This window comes from Dermochelys coriacea, chromosome 1 (assembly GCF_009764565.3).
Source record: "Dermochelys coriacea isolate rDerCor1 chromosome 1, rDerCor1.pri.v4, whole genome shotgun sequence".
Taxonomy (NCBI): Eukaryota; Metazoa; Chordata; order Testudines; family Dermochelyidae; genus Dermochelys; species Dermochelys coriacea.
The window spans coordinates 268,942,178-268,954,902 of NC_050068.2; the positions used below are offsets into that span (position 1 = coordinate 268,942,178).

The 12,725-nt window shown below is 41.1% G+C and overlaps 1 long non-coding RNA gene across 2 annotated transcripts in view; it reads left to right on the plus strand.

The window, feature by feature from the left end:
* The first annotated feature begins 1,336 nt into the window (after positions 1-1,336).
* Positions 1,337-12,725, plus strand: part of LOC122455693 — a 29,526-nt gene continuing 18,137 nt past the window's right edge. For both annotated transcript variants that reach the window (XR_006274093.1, XR_006274094.1), the window contains exon 1: positions 1,337-1,652. This is a non-coding gene — a long non-coding RNA (uncharacterized LOC122455693). The remainder of the gene's footprint in view (positions 1,653-12,725) is intronic.

The window sequence follows — 12,725 nt, forward strand, 5'->3', positions numbered from 1 at the left end:
AGAATTTGGCTACAACAGAGCAGGAGACATACAATTCTCCCCCAGAGAATTGAGTCACAAATTTAACTAATGCCTTACTTTTTTAACAAGCATCATCAGCATGGAACATGTCCTCTGGAATGGTGGCTGAAGCATGAAAGGCCATATGAATGTTTAGCATATCTGGCACGCAAATACCTTGCAATGTCAACACAAAAGTGCCATACGAATGCCTATTCTCACTTTCAGGTGACATTGTAAATAAGAAACAGGCAGCATTATCTCCCATAAATATAAACAAACTTGTTTGTCTTACCAATTGGCTGAACAAGAAGTAGGACTGAGTGGACTTGTAGGCTCTAAAGTTTTACATTGTTTTGTTTTTGAATGCAGTTATTTTCTGTACATAATTCTACATTTGTAAGTTCAACTTTCATGATAAAGATATTGAACTACAGTGCTTGTATTAGGTGAATTGAAAAATAACTATGTCTTTTGTTTTTTACAGTGCAAATATTTGTAATAAAAATAAATATAAAGTGAGCACTGTACACTTGGTATTGTGTGTTGTAATTGAAATCAATATATTTGAAAATGTAGAAAACATCCAAAAATATTTAAACAAATGGTATTCTATTATTGTTTAATAGCACGATTAATCACCATTAATTTTAATCGCTCAATTAATCATAATTTTTAATTGCTTGATAGCCCTAATATACACACACACACACACACTCTTACATTATTTATGGACAGTCTTTTCTCTATATGTATGTATATTATTTTTATATATTATGTTCTATTTTGTTACATATATAATGTGACAAAATAGACCATAATAAGAGACCATTACAAAGCAGTGCAATGGCATGAAGAAAGGAAAGATAGTTTCTAGCATGAAGGAGATTAAAACCCCTGCTCAACTGCCAAATGTTAATTAGGATGGGCGAATGTGCAGGTGTTCCCCACAGGAATGCTGACAGCCCTTTTTGGTAACAAGTTGATGATTCCTTGAGGAGCTTGATATATGAGCTTGCTGCCTCCAGAAACTGAGCTAGTGAGGGAGATTTTTTGTAGCCTTGTTACCTGGTTGGCCATTAAGATAGTGGAGGCAAGTTTTTTCTACACCCCAGTGTTATTGGAGAGCTATAGTTGAAGCAAGCTTTGTCCTGAAAGTGGCAGAACATTTTTTCCACTTCTGTTTTTGAAGAAAAACACCACCATGCAGATGCTTCATGCAATGTGTGCTGAGCCCATTTCTTAACATTCTTAGTGTCTGATACACTGTGCAAAACTAATGCAGTAAATGACCGTGTGTTTCCATTGCTTGATACAATGCATTTCAAAAGGCTGACATATCCTTTTCCTTTCCTGTGCTAGTTCCCTTTGCTACAGTTTTTTTTTTCATGTAGTTTTAGTCCACCAGAAGGGTATATTTTTATTGGGTTTCTCTTTCTAGCTTTCAGGACAGCTAGGTGAGCAGCTGTGGCAGGCGCAGGCTGGAGCTGGAGCAGTCTGTCAGGACTACCAGGTAGCTAGGAGTATCCCTAACAAGCTAATAATGTTGACCAGACTGGAGTAGGTGCTTTAATTAGGAGTCTATATACCTGCCTTGGGATCACCTGCTTAGACCCTTGCTTGTGGATTGGCTGGACACTTAGGACTTGCAGGTAATTAGCTCGTGTGAGTCATCAGGCTCAGAACACTAAGGATCAGGAATGAATCAAACTTTCTTTCCTGGGGGATGTGTGGGAGGTAGTGAGTGCTTCTAATGCCCGTTCTTCTACTCCAGCGGTATTCAAACTTTTTGAGCTGAGCTCCTGCTTTGAGTTACAATTTTTGATTGTGTCCCCATCTTCCGCCCCAACTGAGACAAAAAAAAGAGTCAGGGGGTGGAGGTGGTGCTCCCTCCCTAACACCACGGTGGGAAGACTGGCCCGAGCCACTTGCTATCGTCACTCGCCCCTCTGCACATTCCTCTGCGCCCTCTTAGGGGGCACACCCCACAGTTTCAAAACCTTTGTTCTACTCTTAATATCGTAATAAATTATAAAATATCATAGATTAACTATCTTAGAGATATTGCCCTTGAGATGAGTAGGAAAGAATGCAATCCAGGGACAGCTCATCAGCCCAAGCAAGGGAAGCACAGCCTCACCAAAAATTCCAAAAAGCTACAAAATACATTTTGAATATTCTTTATTTAGTTGATAAATATATACAAATTTAAGGACTAACTGTGATTTGATTTAAATGTTACATCTCACTCTCTCCGGTAGCAAAATGAAACACCAAAAAGTTTGAAGAATGTAGCACTGCGGGAGACTCAAATCTTTGTATGACAAATAGTGCCTCAAGATGCTGCCTTGTTACCATGGCAATTTACCATGCCGAGGAGTCAGCTTATAAGGGCTGTGACGTTGCACTCCATAATGTTTTATGGAAATATGCTTATGAGTGTAAATATGATGTAACTGGAATATGCTTCATGCAAAAGGTCTCTTGTAAAGTATCATTACAAAGCTTATGATCTACTGAGTGTGTTCATTCTATTTGTTTGCATGTATTATTTCAATGTCTGGAGTTAGGACAATAAGATATAAACTTGTATTTCTGATGTAGACATATTAAGTAGAAGCCATTAAAGGTGCTTCAGAATCAGTGAACTGTGAATGGGCTTGTTTACCTGCAAGCTTTCCTGTGTACTTGTCGGCCAGCTCCTAGGTCAGGAGTCTCCAAACTTTTTGAATCGTACACCCCCAGGGCCAGCTCTGGGGAAGCAAAAAATCACGCACCCCACTTTGGAGATGACTGTCCTAGCTAATGAAGAAGGAGGTCTTACAGTGACATGTTCATGTCATCTGAACTGGAATCCATCTTAAACCTGGTGCTTTTCCATTTAGAAAGAAGGATAGGGACTCAGAGAGACAAAAGATTCCTGCCTTGTGCCAAAGCTATAAAAGGGGGTGGAACAGAACAAAGGGAGCTGCCAGTCATGAACAAACCCCTAGTTTCCACCTAAGGTGTTTGCTGGAACTAACAAGGACTGTACCGGGGAAAGGATTGGGCCCAGACTAGGAAGGAGTCTAGTCTGTGAAAGAAGCTTATTGGAATATCTCCGAGGGTGAGCTATTACCTGTAATCAGTTTCTTAATGTATTAGGCTTGGACGTGCGTGTTTTAGCTTTATTTTGCTTGGTGACTTACTTTGTTCTGTCTATTATTACTTGAAACCACTTAAATCTTACTTTTTATACTTAATAAAATAACTCTTGTTTATTAGTAAACCCAGAGTAAGTGATTAATACTTGGGGGAGCAAACAGCTGTGCATCTCTCTATCAGTGATATAGAGGGTGGACAGTTCTTGAGTTTACCCTGTATACACTTTATACAGAGTAAAATTGATTTATTTGGAGTTTGGATCCCATTGGGAACTGGGTGTCTGGGTGCTGGAGATAGGTGACTGCTGAGCAATTTTTGGTTAAAGTCTGCAGCTTTGCGGGTGTGGACCAGACCTGGGTCTGTGTTGCAGCAGGCTAATGTGTCTGGCTCAACAAGGCAGGGTTCTGGAGTCCCGAGCTGGCGGGGAACACGGGCTCAGAGGGAATTCCAGCACATCAGGTGACAGTCCCAAGGGGGTCTCTGTGACTGAACCCATCACAAGGTAACCACTGTTTAGTGAGGCGACAGCAGGAGTGTAGCAGTTAAGCCCAGGCTGCAGAGGGCAGGAATGGGGGCTCCACCTCATTGGTCCCCTCACCCAGAGGCCATGCCCCATGCGTGTGTACAAGAAACCACTGCCAAACCCTGGGCCTGCTTCATGCTCCCTGTGCCGGTCTAGGTAGCAGCAGCATCGGTGGCACCAGCTCCCCCATGTGCTGGCTGCTTCTTCACTATAAATAAACTTTAAAGGCAAACTTTTAATCGTTTTTAAATTATACATTTGGTATGAATGGAAATAACTATTTTGAGGATTGTGCCTTACCTGTTATGAACTGCCACTGATGCAATTTTATTGTTGCGAAAGATTGTCAGGCACTAGGACCCTGTACAGAAATGTAGATTTATTTCTCCTGACTCACCAAACTAGGTGAGTCATATTAACTCCACCCCATGAGTACAAAAAGTATTTAAACATCTTATTGAGGCAGAGTTATTATGAAGAGGAATACCCTAGGAACAAGCCAAATGGAGGTGAACGTTTAGGCTGAGAGTTCTGTTTTGTTGGTAAGTGAATATTAAAAGCAAACTCCAAAAAAGGACTGAATTTGGATCCTGACTCAGAGAGAGAGGGGTACTGAAAGCAGAATGGGGACTAAATTCTTACTCGTTTTGCATTTAGTGGAACAAGTTTGTGTGTATAAACATACATATGTGCATCTTAGTAAAATGAGTAAGATACAGCATGAGCATATAATCAATAAATGAATACACAGTATAGAAGTAAGCATAGCAAAAAAAAAAAGTCAGTGATTCTGAAGAGTTGCATGATTTAGGTTTGTTGTGAAGCAAGAATCCAAAGACTCAAGTATCTTCAATCAGCAGATTAGTATGAGTATATATAAAATTGTACTGTATGAAGTCTGCTATTGCTATTATAAAATGGCTCTTCACATTTTTGTACAATGAGCTAATAAATTCTGATCACTGATTTTATCCTTCAACTGTGAAGTGGACAACTCTCTTCACTATATCGATTTTCTAATGGACTTGGGGCCTTCCGTTGCCTAAAGAGGGTCTCAACCAATGCAGTTGTCTCCCAGTGAAGACCTACAGAAAGAATCCCATCCACTCTTCAAACTCTGATTTTATAATGCCATTTTATAAAACACTACTGATGATAAATTACATGAATTTTTGAAGTACTTGTCACCATAGTGTAATGCTGCTTTTTATATATTTCATGTTCAAGAGATGACCTAAATAGAATTATTCTCTCTTATCCCCCAAAATGTCATACTTGAAAGGTCAGACTATAGCCTTGGCTATACTTGGGCATTTTAGCACAAAATTCCCACCAGTGCTCATACTCACATTTAATTGATATGGTGATAAAATACCAGACCCCTACACAAATATTTCCACCTGTGCATCTGAAGCTGTGGTAGCAGTGGTAGGAATCTTTGCTAAAACACCCTTATGTGTACATGTTGTTACCCTGCCTACCTATTCGTGATTTCCCTGTCTTCAGAAAGTGAATAATGTTAGTTGCATATCTTAATACTGTGTAAATTGCATATCTTTATTTAAAAAAAACCTTTCCTGTTAGTTTGTGCTACAAGAGATAGACAAAAAAAAAGTAACTTAACCTTACATCCCATACAACAAAAGGGTTTCAGAAAAACAAGAAGTATGGAAGAAAAATTCAGAATAAATTCAATACCCTTGAGTAACTGTTACCACATGAGGTAGAGGCACAGTCACATCAAGAATACGGTTTTCACAGAGATGGTAATTTCAGCCCTTCGTGACCTTACACTGCAAAACCTCTTCACAATTTACAAAAAATAGAAACAAAGTAAAAGCTCTTCTTTCCCTAATTGCCTTCTTGAGACCACTAGATTCCGCACACATGCTGCTGTCACAGCATCCCACACTCTCTCTTTTGCTAAGTGCTTTAGGCTGTTGCAATATGTTCCAGAGGCTCCCCATTTCTCTCTGCTCTCAATATGTACTAACTTTGTCTGACAAGGTAAAAGGGAAAAAAAGGCTAAAACTGTAAAAATTACAGCTAGCCAAGGAGAGAGCTGGCTTATCTATACCAAATAATGAGTCTTTGTTATATTACATGCCCATCAGAACACTTGATCAGAACATGCCTACAATTCAGAGCTGCATGTGTAAAATGGCCTTAGGCTGTGCCTAAACTTTGACAATAAGTGACATATTATGGCAGCACAACACACACGCTGCACACAGAAATCCCAATCAAGACGAAGTCCCTCGTTGTGTTAATTACTGTAGAAACATAGAGGTAGATATGAACCCTGCACCCAAGAACTTACAATTTAAGAAAATGAGCAACATAACAAAGGGGAACACTCACCACCAGTGCTTCCTAGTGGTCAAGTGGGGATGTGGCAGGTTGACTTCATCCCAGGTGTTCCCCTTTCTTACTACTGCTCCTCCCTGCTGTAGTCTGTCCTTCCAGTGATTCAGCTCTCTAGCAGGTCACATTTTCAAGTCTACCCCTTTTGGTATATACACAAAGAGTCCAATAATGGGAGAAGTCTTCAGGATTAAGTAAGGGATTCTGGGCTTCCCACTTGGGTCAGTGTTTTGTGGTCCGGATCCATGTATCTTCAATGTCTTCTCCCAGTTAGGTTGCCTGCCAAGGGATAGGCTTCTGTAGTTGTCCCTCTTTAGGGATTGGTAGGGGAGTCCAGGCCCACCCTCTTCACCAGGTTCTGCTCCAGGGTGCAATGGTAGGCAGATAAGTCCCGCACCCTCAGGTGCTATGTGACTGCTTCCCTGGATCACTTCCTACCATTCCCCCCCTTCCCACAGGGTAAAGTAAAGAACTAAACACAAAGATTGTCTCTGACCTATAAAGAGTCAGCAGTCCTTCTTTGCAGACTTGATCAGATCACTCTCACCAGGCCCGGAGGCAGCAAGAGCCCCTGCAGTGTTCCTTCCCAGGAGCTAAATTAGCTCACCTTCATGGTCTGCCTGCTCCTGAACTACTCTGCTTCCCTTTGTAACCTTCTCCTTCAGCCTGTTCAGGCTTTACACTTCTGGTAGGGTGCGGCCATCTGTCCCAGAGCACTTTCTTAACTCATTTCTCTCCGGTGTGGGATTTGTATACACCATCACATACCCTGCCCTTCCAAACAGGATACTGGGTCCTGTAATCAGCACTGAGTTCCCTGCCCTTCTGAGAGAGAAAAATATCCATGTTTTGGTGGGCCCTCTTAGCTTGGTGTAGTATCTGAAAACTGTATAGTTGTAAGGATAGGCACCACCACATAATTCTTGGGTTGGCATCCTTCATGGTGTACAACCAGCAGAGAGCGGTATGATCCATTACTGGTGAGAAGGGGATTTCCACAAATAGTATCATAGGGAATATACAGCCTATTTCATGACCAAGGCTTGTTTTTCAATCACCAAGTATGCCATCTGCTGGGGGGAACAGTTTTTTACTCAGAGGTCAGTGGACTCTGCCAGTACGCTTTTGTGTGGTCTAGGGTGGAGACGTACTTGGCAGCTTCCAGCCTTTCTAGCAATTCATCCATATTTGGGCATAGGATAGGCATCAAACTTCATTATTGCATTTACATTTCAGACAGAATCCTGCATCTTCCATGGGAGCAGGTTTGGGTTCTCACAGACCTGCTGTCCTGGTTCTGTGTCTATGTGATGGTGGGCCAGGTGAGCCCACTTTGGTAAAGTCGAAAGTACTGCAGGAAAAGATCCAATCAACTGCGGTATTTGGGCTTTCTGTTCTGGTTGATGCTCTTCAACTATTAGCATGGATTGGAGCTCTTGAGTGCTTGAGATCCTAGTTCAGGTTCAGGCAGATAGATGTTATAAGGAGTCCCTCTTGATCATTACAAGCCTCCAAAAGGTTAATGTGGTACAGTTGTGTTTCCTTTTTTCTTCACCAGCTGTTGAATTTCATAGTCGATTAGCCTCTCCGCATCTCAGATGGCCCCTGCCACTGCGCCAATTTTATTCCTAACTCAGCAGCAATAATAGTACCTGGTCAATGGATCTAAATTCTTGTAGATGGACTCCTTTATAATAGGCCCTTTATTGAAGGCCCAACAAAACCAAGAAAGTCCCCTAGAGTCTTAAGCTTTTCCTCACAGATGGAGTATGTACTGAACCACATATATTGCCTTTGGTCCTTGTTCCTCCCATGTTTCTTGGAGGAGGTCTAAAGTCCCACAAGGTTGTCTTCCCATATAGCGGCTCAAATGGAGAGAGTCCCATAGACTCTCTGATGGCAAATAACAGCAGTGGAAATAACTCATCACAGTGATGATCTGATGCTATGAATTACTTCAGTGTCTGACTGAACTTCTCACTAATTTGTCTGTTTGGGGATGGTAAATTGACTCCAAATTAGGTTGCCTGCCAAGGGCTAGACTTCCATAGTTGTTCCTCTTTACGGATTGGTAGGGGAGCCCAGGCCCATCCTCTCCACCAGGCTTTGATCCAGGGTGCAAGGGTAGGCGGATAAGTCCTGCACCCTCAGAAGGCTATGTGGCTGCCTCCCTGGATCACTTGCTACCAGTCCCCTCTCTTTCCACAGGGTAAAATAAAGAACTAAACACAAAGATTGTCTTTGACTTATAAAGAGTCACCAGTCCTTCTTTGCAGGCTTAATCAGGTCATTCTCACCAGGCCTCAGGCACCAAGAACTCCTGTGGTGTTCCTTCACAGGACTTCAGAGTATAGATTAGCTCACTTCCATTAGCTACCTTCCATTGAGCTACTATGCTCTCCTTTTTAAGCTCATCCAGCCTGTTCAGACTTTGTAGGGCAGGGTGGACCCAAAAGCAGCTCCTTGACCCATTCCTCTCCAGTGTGGGATTGCACACCCCATCACAGTGAAAGAGAACGAGACAATGCGGTATCTACAGTTTTTACTCACATTATAGAACTTCGTAATTACATCCACAAATAAACAAATAAATGTTGACTTTATATAACTCCCACACATCATAGCTGTTTAAACATTGGCTGGTTTGTTGTAGGCCTCATAGCAGAAATGTATCTTAAGAAAGCATTTGAAGGAGAAGGCAGTTGTCTTGGTTACAAGGCTAGCTGGATTCTCTCCCCTCCCTGGTTTCTCTGAATTCATCCATCAAGTTTCAGGCCTTGTACCTTTATCTCTCCAGTGTGGAATTCTGCAGTTTTCCCACTCTCAGACCAGGGCCCTGGGCTACAGTACCTTGTATATCAACCATGCTTACCCTGCAGGTCCAACAGAGTTTGGATGCCTACAGTTCTGCTCTTCAAGAGCCTGTGACTAAACAGCCATCATAAAAATTAAAGTATTATTTATTCTAACAGTAGGAAAAAAGCATTTAGAGAAAAAGAATTTAAAAAACCCCAAACTATCTACATGCACATCTATCTTACCTAAAGGATTACCATCCAGGCAACTGAGGAAGACCTAACTTCTTCTGACACCCCAGTGAGTGCCTCTGCTTTGTTTCCCTGAATAGCTACCTCCACACCTTCCAAGACTCTTCTTTTTTAAACCTGCCACAATTCTTTTGGTCTTCTGTTTCCCAAGCCTTTTTCTATCCTGGCATTATCTCTTAACAGCTCTCAAGTGTTTGCTGAGAAGTGGCGTATCTTGAGACATCCTTCTTCCTGTTGTGTTTTTCCTTACAGCCCCATATTAAACTAAACCAATATATTTATTCAGTAAAACTCCCAATAATCAGGTCAAAATACAATAGTCATAAATTATTACAGAGAAGCTCCTATTCCATCACAGTAGTAACATTATGGATCACTTGAGGGAGAAAATTCTAGCCTGGATCCACACGGGGCCTTAGGTGATTGCAAAGCTCAGGGTTGCAACAACTAACTTCTATTTGCCTAGAAAATCACAGGAACAACACTGCGATCTGCAAAGCTTGAGTTAGGTGCCTAGACTTCCTATACAGTGAATGGGAAGAAATAGGCACCTTACAGTGTGATCCACAAAAGCAAGCACGCTAGGCCAGGAGCCACCTAAACTAGCCAATGAGAGAGTGTGATGAGATGGGTGCGTGCAATATCTATTCCTCTCTGAGATAGGTCCGGGCTGCAGGGAGGTGCCTATCTCTGTTTAGCAATTCCCAAATAGGAGAGAAAGAAAGGGTGTGTGTGTCTATATGTGTAAATGGGCTGCTGGGCCATGTGCTGAGTCTCAGTGGGGGTGGATAGTGGTTAAAGGGAACCTGATCAGTCTCTCTCTCTCTCTCTGGCCTCATGACAGGGTGGGGTCCCACTCTTGTCTCTTTGCAAGCAACAGACCACTCAGAGGCCTTCTTCTGGTCAAACACCTCATCATTTATTTCACTGTGTTCTCTCCACTACCTATACAAACCTATGTAAGGTTTCCCTACCACCTATGTAAGGATTCTAATAGCATACAATCCTTTGCTCATTTGGCCAAGGAGAGGGGATTTAAGGTATTTTCTCCCTGAGAGATAGAGATGGCTCTAGTTCCAGCTCCAAAAAGCCTGCCAGCCTCTCTCTTCCCCACTGATCACTTCTTTTCTGTGCCTTGTCTGTCTCTTGGGTAATGGACTAATTAGCCTTTTAGGCTCTCCTCAGCCCATATTAATCCACCAATTAGGCACTGGTCTTCCTAATCAGGACTACTCCAGAGCAACTACTTTGTAATTGCAGAGACCAGAGTGCTGCATCAATTGCTGATCCCAGCATTCTGTCACAGGCCCAATAACTAATTATGTATTTATCCACAGAGAAAAAGTCGATGGACCAGAAAGAGAGAGAATGGGAATGGTTACAGAATGGGACCATATGGTCCCATATGGGAAGCCCAAAGTGCAATCCCCCTGCTTCAATGACTCTTTATTTATTTATCCACAGTGAAACAGCTCCAACAGAGCCCCATATGAGAATACCCCATAGCTCAGTGTTTAGAGGATGCTCCTGAAAGGTGGGAGACACCTGTTCAAATCCTTTCTACCTCTCTGGCAGAAAGGAGAAAATTGAACTCAAGTCTCCCACATCCCACATGAGTGCTCTGACCATTGGGCTAAAAGTTATCAGGGACATGATGGGACATGATCTGGTAGGTGGTCTCTGAGCAGAGCTACCAGATTGGGCCAGGCACATGAGACAAAACTTGGATTTGGGCATCTAAACCTCAGGTTTAGATGGGGGCAAAGATGTTTTGGGTTAGTAAGTAAGAAGGTCAGAGTTGGAAAGGGCCCTGTAAGTTAAGAAAAGAAGTGCTTGACTGGTACTGTAGAAGAGAGTTTTTTTGAGTGCATGTGGATTTTAAATAAACGCCAAAGAATAGGGCACAAGATCCCTAAAAGTGGTGGTTTATTCTATTATTAGATTTCACCAAGCCAGTAATCAAACAGCTTCTGTAATACCTTACCGATTGCCAAGAAACCAAAAAAAAAGAAACCAGTTCCCTTAAAGCAACACAGCCTTTTCCTCCCATCCAGACAGCCATGTCTATATGATGAGGGTTACTTAAAATCTTATTCACCATATATAAAGTTCTATCAGTCCCAAGAGATCAGACACATTACCTACCAGGTCAATGAATATTTCAGATCTTACCCAAATACACACTTAGAAGCAATTCTTATTAACTAAATTTAAGATTTATTAAAAAAAGAAAAGAAAGAGTTACTGTGGTTAAAAGAGTGTTATATATAAGATATGAATAAAGTTCTTAGGTCATTTTCATAGCTGAGATGGCGAGGCTGCTGATTTGTAAAAATCCTTCTGGAATTAATTTTAGAAGTTATAGTCCAGTAAACAGTCCATGTGCAGAGTTTGTTCAAATTCTTCCATGAGAAAGTACAGGGTTAATCCAGGACAAACCTGGAGACCTCCGTATTGCGATTTAAACTTTCCCTGACAAAAGCAGATCTGAGATAGTAAGGATTAGGCCCTAAAGTTCCTTTATAGCTGAAGTTCATCTGATAAGCCTCTTGGCAGCAAATTATCACAGCGGGCATTAATTGGATGAAGAATAGGTAATGTACATTGATGCTTTGAAGTAAATCTCTATTTCTTAGGCATACTCCGATAACTAGTTGCATTCATTAGCATAAGGCAATTAACTATTCAAGCAGTTCATAGGTAGTTTACTGCAAAACTTCAAAGAGAAATAAAGACAATGATAACACATGTTCCATCTAAATGTTAATATCCCCTTTTGATCTCTGAATCAATATAATATAGTAATGAAGTATTATAGACAGGAACAGAAGTTTAGCATCTACAAGATAATTAGATCACATTGTTAAACTATTATCATTGTATAGGTAAACATAGACAAATACAATTAGTATCTACTTCTGATCCTCTAACAATACAGGCCTACATTTCAAGAACTCTAGTCTATTTAACATGGCTTTGCTAACTATCTACAAGGAATGGCCCTGTTTACCATTTCAGTAATCTTCTAATAGGTCCCTAAAGGTTGCTTTCAGTTCAACCAGCCTGCTGGTCGCTTAACCCTTTCTGGCTCAGTGTCACACATACATTTCTCAAGAAATAACATGAAGACATCAATGTGCATAGTTAGTATATAGCCCAATATGTTACTTGGAACTTTGGTGTCAACAGCAAAACCAGTTTTGTATAGAATAATTTCCATCAGTCCACTGCTTATCTGCAAGAAGTGCTTTTATTCTGTGACATAAAATAGTGTTTTAATCTCCTGTATGATCTCTGATGAGGAAGAATAAATAGGATGGAAACCTCCTTGAGATAATATTTTAATTCCATACAACCAAATGAAAGCAAACATTTCTTACCCAATACCAATTTATATGGATTCCTTTAGGTCAACGTTTCCTGAAAACGATACATACCTTCAAGCATGCTCCTTCCATTTGTCATAGATACAATTAAAATAATCAAAAGTATCCAATACTATTGCTACCAATAATTAAAAACACTGCACAGCATGTACAGGAGAAATATCTTAATGAAGCCTAAGTAATTACTCCCTTACGAGACTACTTTACTTCAGGTATAAAAAAATAGGGGAGCTATCATCTGAGTGAAATGCTGTTGAAACT